This window comes from Pecten maximus, chromosome 11 (genome assembly GCF_902652985.1).
Source record: "Pecten maximus chromosome 11, xPecMax1.1, whole genome shotgun sequence".
NCBI lineage: Eukaryota > Metazoa > Mollusca > Bivalvia > Pectinida > Pectinidae > Pecten > Pecten maximus.
Window position 1 is genome coordinate 1,002,532 of NC_047025.1, and position 7,932 is coordinate 1,010,463.

Consider the following 7,932-nt stretch of genomic DNA (forward strand, 5'->3'; position numbering starts at 1 on the left):
CGATCAAATCGAAAGATACTTAGGACAGATTTGTATCATCAGGCCGCGTCACTGATGCTACAAGGCACTATCACTTGTATCAAAAGATACTGTTTGTAGGGAATGGACAGCTAATGTACAGAAACATCATTCAAACTTGGTGCATTCATAACCACCCGTTAAGGTTTGAATGTAGCCTTGTAAGAACTTGAATCTGACAAATAATCTGCCCTTCAATCCTACAACAGCAAAAAGACAGAAAAAAAAAATCATTACCTACACTGGCCGGAAATACCTGACCGGATATCCGTCGGCCATATCTCCGTCGTGGTCCAATGGGCGGCTGGTCCTTCCGGGATCTGCAATGTATTGATCTAAGAAGCATTAGAACTTGAAATTATTGAAAGAAAGTATCGTTTTACCAAATCGTTTCGGTAAAATCGGCGATACTTTATATACACCGCCGCGATCAAATCGAAAGATACTTTTGGACAGATTTGTATCACCAGGCCGCGTCACTGATGCTACAAGGCACTATCACTTGTATCAAAAGATACTGTTTGTAGGGAATGGACAGCTAATGTACAGAAACATCATTCAAACTTGGTGCATTCATAACCACCCGTTAAGGTTTGAATGTAGCCTTGTAAGAACTTGAATCTGACAAATAATCTGCCCTTCAATCCTACAACAGCAAAAAGACAAAAAAAAAAAAATCATTACCTACACTGGCCGGAAATACCTGACCGGATATCCGTCGGCCATATCTCCGTCGTGGTCCAATGGGCGGCTGGTCCTTCCGGGATCTGCAATGTATTGATCTAAGAAGCATTAGAATTTGAAATTATTGAAAGAAAGTATCGTTTTACCAAATCGTTTCGGTAAAATCGGCGATACTTTATATACACCGCCGCGATCAAATCGAAAGATACTTTAGGACAGATTTGTATCACCAGGCCGCGTCACTGATGCTACAAGGCACTATCACTTGTATCAAAAGATACTGTTTGTAGGGAATGGACAGCTAATGTACAGAAACATCATTCAAACTTGGTGCATTCATAACCACCCGTTAAGGTTTGAATGTAGCCTTGTAAGAACTTGAATCTGACAAATAATCTGCCCTTCAATCCTACAACAGCAAAAAGACAGAAAAAAAAATCATTACCTACACTGGCCGGAAATACCTGACCGGATATCCGTCGGCCATATCTCCGTCGTGGTCCAATGGGCGGGCTGGTCCTTCCGGGATCTGCAATGTATTGATCTAAGAAGCATTAGAATTGAAATTATTGAAAGAAAGTATCGTTTTACCAAATCGTTTCGGTAAAATCGGCGATACTTTATATACACCGCCGCGATCAAATCGAAAGATATTTTGGACAGATTTGTATCACCAGGCCGCGTCACTGATGCTGCAAGGCACTATCACTTGTATCAAAGATACTGTTTGTAGGGAATGGACAGCTAATGTACAGAAACATCATTCAAACTTGGTGCATTCATAACCACCCGTTAAGGTTTGAATGTAGCCTTGTAAGAACTTGAATCTGACAAATAATCTGCCCTTCAATCCTACAACAGCAAAAAGACAGAAAAAAAAATCATTACCTACACTGGCCGGAAATACCTGACCGGATATCCGTCGGCCATATCTCCGTCGTGGTCCAATGGGCGGCTGGTCCTTCCGGGATCTGCAATGTATTGATCTAAGAAGCATTAGAACTTGAAATTATTGAAAGAAAGTATCGTTTACCAAATCGTTTCGGTAAAATCGGCGATACTTTATATACAAACCGCCGCGATCAAATCGAAAGATACTTTTGGACAGATTTGTATCATCAGGCCGCGTCACTGATGCTACAAGGCACTATCACTTGTATCAAAAGATACTGTTTGTAGGGAATGGACAGCTAATGTACAGAAACATCATTCAAACTTGGTGCATTCATAACCACCCGTTAAGGTTTGAATGTAGCCTTGTAAGAACTTGAATCTGACAAATAATCTGCCCTTCAATCCTACAACAGCAAAAAGACAAGAAAAAAAAATCATTACCTACACTGGCCGGAAATACCTGACCGGATATCCGTCGGCCATATCTCCGTCGTGGTCCAATGGGCGGCTGGTCCTTCCGGGATCTGCAATGTATTGATCTAAGAAGCATTAGAATTTGAAATTATTGAAAGAAAGTATCGTTTTACCAAATCGTTTCGGTAAAATCGGCGATACTTTATATACACCGCCGCGATCAAATCGAAAGATACTTTAGGACAGATTTGTATCACCAGGCCGCGTCACTGATGCTACAAGGCACTATCACTTGTATCAAAAGATACTGTTTGTAGGGAATGGGACAGCTAATGTACAGAAACATCATTCAAACTTGGTGCATTCATAACCACCCGTTAAGGTTTGAATGTAGCCTTGTAAGAACTTGAATCTGACAAATAATCTGCCCTTAAATCCTACAACAGCAAAAAGACAGAAAAAAAATCATTACCTACACTGGCCGGAAATACCTGACCGGATATCCGTCGGCCATATCTCCGTCGTGGTCCAATGGGCGGCTGGTCCTTCCGGGATCTGCAATGTATTGATCTAAGAAGCATTAGAATTTGAAATTATTGAAAGAAAGTATCGTTTTACCAAATCGTTTCGGTAAAATCGGCGATACTTTATATACACCGCCGCGATCAAATCGAAAGATACTTTAGGACAGATTTGTATCACCAGGCCGCGTCACTGATGCTACAAGGCACTATCACTTGTATCAAAAGATACTGTTTGTAGGGAAAGGGAAGCAAATGTACAGAAACATCATTCAAACTTGGTGCATTCATAACCACCCGTTAAGGTTTGAATGTAGCCTTGTAAGAACTTGAATCTGACAAATAATCTGCCCTTCAATCCTACAACAGCAAAAAGACAGAAAAAAAATCATTACCTACACTGGCCGGAAATACCTGACCGGATATCCGTCGGCCATATCTCCGTCGTGGTCCAATGGGCGGCTGGTCCTTCCGGGATCTGCAATGTATTGATCTAAGAAGCATTAGAATTTGAAATTATTGAAAGAAAGTATCGTTTTACCAAATCGTTTCGGTAAAATCGGCGATACTTTATATACAAACCGCCGCGATCAAAATCGAAAGATACTTTTGGACAGATTTGTATCACCAGGCCGCGTCACTGATGCTACAAGGCACTATCACTTGTATCAAAAGATACTGTTTGTAGGGAAAGGGAAGCAAATGTACAGAAACATCATTCAAACTTGGTGCATTCATAACCACCCGTTAAGGTTTGAATGTAGCCTTGTAAGAACTTGAATCTGACAAATAATCTGCCCTTCAATCCTACAACAGCAAAAAGATTGAAAAAAATCATTACCTAGACTGACCGGAAATACCTGACCGGATATCCGTCGGCCATATCTCCGTCGTGGTCCAATGTGGCGGCTGGTTCTTCCGGGATCTGCAATGTATTGATCTAAGAAGCATTAGAATTGAAATTATTGAAAGAACGTATCGTTTTACCAAATCGTTTAGGTAAAATCGGCGATACTTTATATACACCGCCGCGATCAAATCGAAAGATACTTTTGGACAGATTTGTTTCACCAGGCCGCGTCACTGATGCTACAAGGCACTATCACTTGTATCAAAAGATACTGTTTGTAGGGAAAGGGTGTACAGAAAACATCATTCAAACTTGGTGCATTCATAACCACCCGTTAAGGTTTGAATGTAGCCTTGTAAGAACTTGAATCTGACAAATAATCTGCCCTTCAATCCTACAACAGCAAAAAGACAGAAAAAAAATCATTACCTAGACTGACCGGAAATACCTGACCGGATATCCGTCGGCCATATCTCCGTCGTGGTCCAATGGGCGGCTGGTCCTTCCGGGATCTGCAATGTATTGATCTAAGAAGCATTAGAATTTGAAATTATTGAAAGAACGTATCGTTTTACCAAATCGTTTAGGTAAAAATCGGCGATACTTTATATACACCGCCGCGATCAAATCGAAAGATACTTTGGACAGATTTGTATCACCAGGCCGCGTCACTGATGCTACAAGGCACTATCACTTGTATCAAAAGATACTGTTTGTAGGGAAAGGGAAGCAAATGTACAGAAACATCATTCAAACTTGGTGCATTCATAACCACCCGTTAAGGTTTGAATGTAGCCATGTAAAAACTTGAATCTGACAAATAATCTGCCCTTCAATCCCACAACAGCAAAAAGACAGAAAAAAATCATTACCTAGACTGACCGGAAATACCTGACCGGATATCCGTCGGCCATATCTCCGTCATGGTCCAATGGGCGGCTGGTCCTTCCGGGATCTGCAATGTATTGATCTAAGAAGCATTAGAATTGAAATTATTGAAAGAACGTATCGTTTTACCAAATAGTTTCGGTAAATCGGCGATACTTTATATACACGCCGCGGATCAAATCGAAGATACTTTTGGACAGATTTGTATCACCAGGACGCGGTCACTGATGCCTACAAGCACCATCACTTGTATCAAAGATACTGTTTGTAGGGAAAGGGACAGCAAATGTACAGAAACATCATTCAAACTTGGTGCATTCATAACCACTCATTAAGGTTTGAATTTAGCCTTGTAAGAACTTGAATCTGACAAATAATCTGCCCTTCAATCCTACAACAGCCAAAAAATGACAGAATAAAATCATTACCTAGACTGACCGGAAATACCTGACCGGATATCCGTCGGCCATATCTCCGTCGTAGTTCCAAACAGAGTTGTGGTATCGGCTGGTCGCGAATGTACGGGGACTCCTGCAATGGATTGATCGGGCCTAAGAAAGCGAATTATAATGTTGAAATTTAACATGCCAAAGAAAAGTATCTTGTTTAAACACACAATTATATTGGATTTGGCCCCTATGGTGGCTTCCTGGTGGCGGGGGCTGTATAAAGAGGGCTGCAAGACTGTCACACAAAAAAATAAATGGTGAGGGGTCAAACGGTGAAAGTCTGCAAGGGATGTTGAGATTGGGATAGCATGGGTAAAAGAGTTTAGCATCTGTATTATTTAAGAGTGCGTTTTTAAAAAAAGTATCCGTTTATTTTTTAAGGCCTGATTATTTGGGTGTTTTTTATTGTTGCTTTGGCATTCATTTTTATCAGATCTTTTTATTTTTCAATTTAATTTTTTTCTTCATGTTTTATTTTGAATCTTTTTTATATCTTATTGATATTAATTATTGATTGAATTTTACCTATTTATGTTTGATTTTTTTTTTTTTTTTTTATTTATTAATTTCATTTTAATGTTTATTTTTTATTTTATTGTGTTATCTCTCGGCAGTTTTTATTGTAGTTTTAGTTAATAGGTTGATTTTTATTTCATTGTTTTTAATTTAATTGCTTTTTGTTAATTGTTGTTAGTGTGAGGGGGGGGGGGGGGGGGGGGGGGGGGGGGGGGGGGGGGGGGGGGGTGGGGGGGGGGGGGGGGTGGGGGGGGGGGGGGTGGGGGGGGGGGGGGGGGGGGTGGGGGGATGGGGGGGGGGTTGGGGGGGGGGGGGTGGGTTGGGGGGGGTGGGGGTGTTTTTTTTTTTTTTTTTTTTTTTTTTTTTTTTTTTTGTTTTTTATTTTTTTTTTATTTTTTTTTTTGTTTTTTTTTTTCGTTTTTGTATTCTTTTTTTCTTGTTGTTTTTTTTTTTTTTTTTTTTTTTTTTTTTTTTTTGTTTTGAGTTTTTTTTCCTGTCCCCCTCGCAATTTCTTTCTTTTATAATTGAGAATTTTACATAACTCTTCGAAAAAACAGAAACTACATTACCTAAGTTTTTTAAAGGTAAGTACATCACCAGGGCCATCAAGCCTCCATATTGTCAACTCCCGTTGTTTCAAGTCCCTTTTTCACACATGATCGCAATTTAGTATTCTAAGGAAGCAAAAAATGAAACGGTCATTTAAAAAATAATATACAGAATATATGGATACAGTGAAATATAAGTTTTTTTTAAGTAATACAGGACCCCCCTCCGTATAAAAAATTCAAGCTCTTACTATTATGACCCCCCCCGCACCAGACAACACATAAGTTTCTTTACTATCCAGACCCGGAACCCCCCCCCCCCCCCCCCCACAACAACACACACACCAATAATAAAAACATTGAAGTTCTTACATTACAGGAACCCCTCCCCCCTCCCACCGGCAAAATACACCTTTTCCAGTTTCTTATTGTACAGGACACCCCCCCCCCCGGAGCAGTAATCAACATTCCTAGTTGTTAGTATACAGGACCTCCCTCCCCACTATTAATAAAATATTAAATGTTCCATACTATACAGTAAACCCCCCGCCCCAGTAAAAAACATAAGTTCTTACTATACGGACCCCCCCCTCTCTACACCCGAAATAATACAATTTAATGTTCATACTATACCAGGAACCCCCCCGCCCACCAGTAAATACAACATTAAAGTTCTTAGTAATACCAGACACCCACCACCCCCACGGGTAAAAAAACATTCAAGTTTATATTGGAAACCCCTGGAACCCCCCCCCCCCAAGTTTCAACTATATATAACCCCCATCCCCCACCAGTTAAATAAAAACTTTGCAGTTCTTACTATACAGGACCCCCCCCCCCCCCCCCCTTCCAACCGGAGCAGTATACAAACAATTCCTCGTTGTTCGTATGCGGCACCCTCAAAACCCCCCACCCCCCCCCCCTCCAAAAGAGATAAAACCATTAAAAGTTTTACTATACAGGAACCCCCTTCCACCCATTGAATAAAACATTAAGTTCTTTAGTACAAACCCCCCCCCCCCAGTAGAAAACACTAATTTTTTTTCCTATCAGAACCACCCCCCCCCCCCCCAACGGGTAATAAACATTCAAGTTTATCTGGCACCCCCCACACGAGTTTGTAGGGAAAGGGAAGCAAATGTACAGAAACATCATTCAAACTTGGTGCATTCATAACCACCCGTTAAGGTTTGAATGTAGCCTTGTAAGAGCTTGAATCTGACAAATAATCTGCCCTTCAATCCTACAACAGCAAAAAGACAGAAAAAAAATCATTACCTAGACTGACCGGAAATACCTGACCGGATATCCGTCGGCCATATCTCCGTCATGGTCCAATGGGCGGCTGGTCCTTCCGGGATCTGCAATGTATTGATCTAAGAAGCATTAGAATGTGAAATTATTGAAAGAACGTATCGTTTTACCAAATAGTTTCGGTAAAATCGGCGATACTTTATATACACCGCCGCGGTAAAATCGGAAGATACTTTTGGACAGATTTGTATCACCAGGACGCGGTACTGATACTACAAAGCACCATCACTTGTATCTAGAGACACTGTTTGTAGGGAAAGGGAAGCAAATGTACAGAAACATCATTCAAACTTGGTGCATTCATAACCACTCTTTAAGGTTTGAATTTAGCCTTGTAAGAATTTGAATCTGACAAATAATCTGCCCTTCAATCCGACAACAGCGAAAAGACAGAAAAAAATCATTACCTAGACTGACCGGAAATACCTGACCGGATATCCGTCGGCCATATCTCCGTCGTAGTCCAATGGGCGGCTGGTCCTTTCGGGATCTGCAATGTATGGATCTAAGAAGCATTAGAATTTGAAATTACTGAAAGAAAGTATCGTTTTACCAAATTATTGGATTGGCCATATTGTCGCTGCAGTCATCTATTGGTCCGGAATCTGCAATTGATTGATGCATGTAAGAAGAGTTAGCATCTGTAATTATTGTAAGTATCGTTTTATTAATCCGTTTATTTTACCTGGATTTATTGGGTTTTTATTGATTGATTTGCATTCATTTTTATTCAGATCTTTTTATTTTTCATTTAATTTTTTTCTTCATGTTTTATTTTGATCTTTTATATGACTTATTGATATTAATTATTGATTGATTTACCTATTTATGTTTGA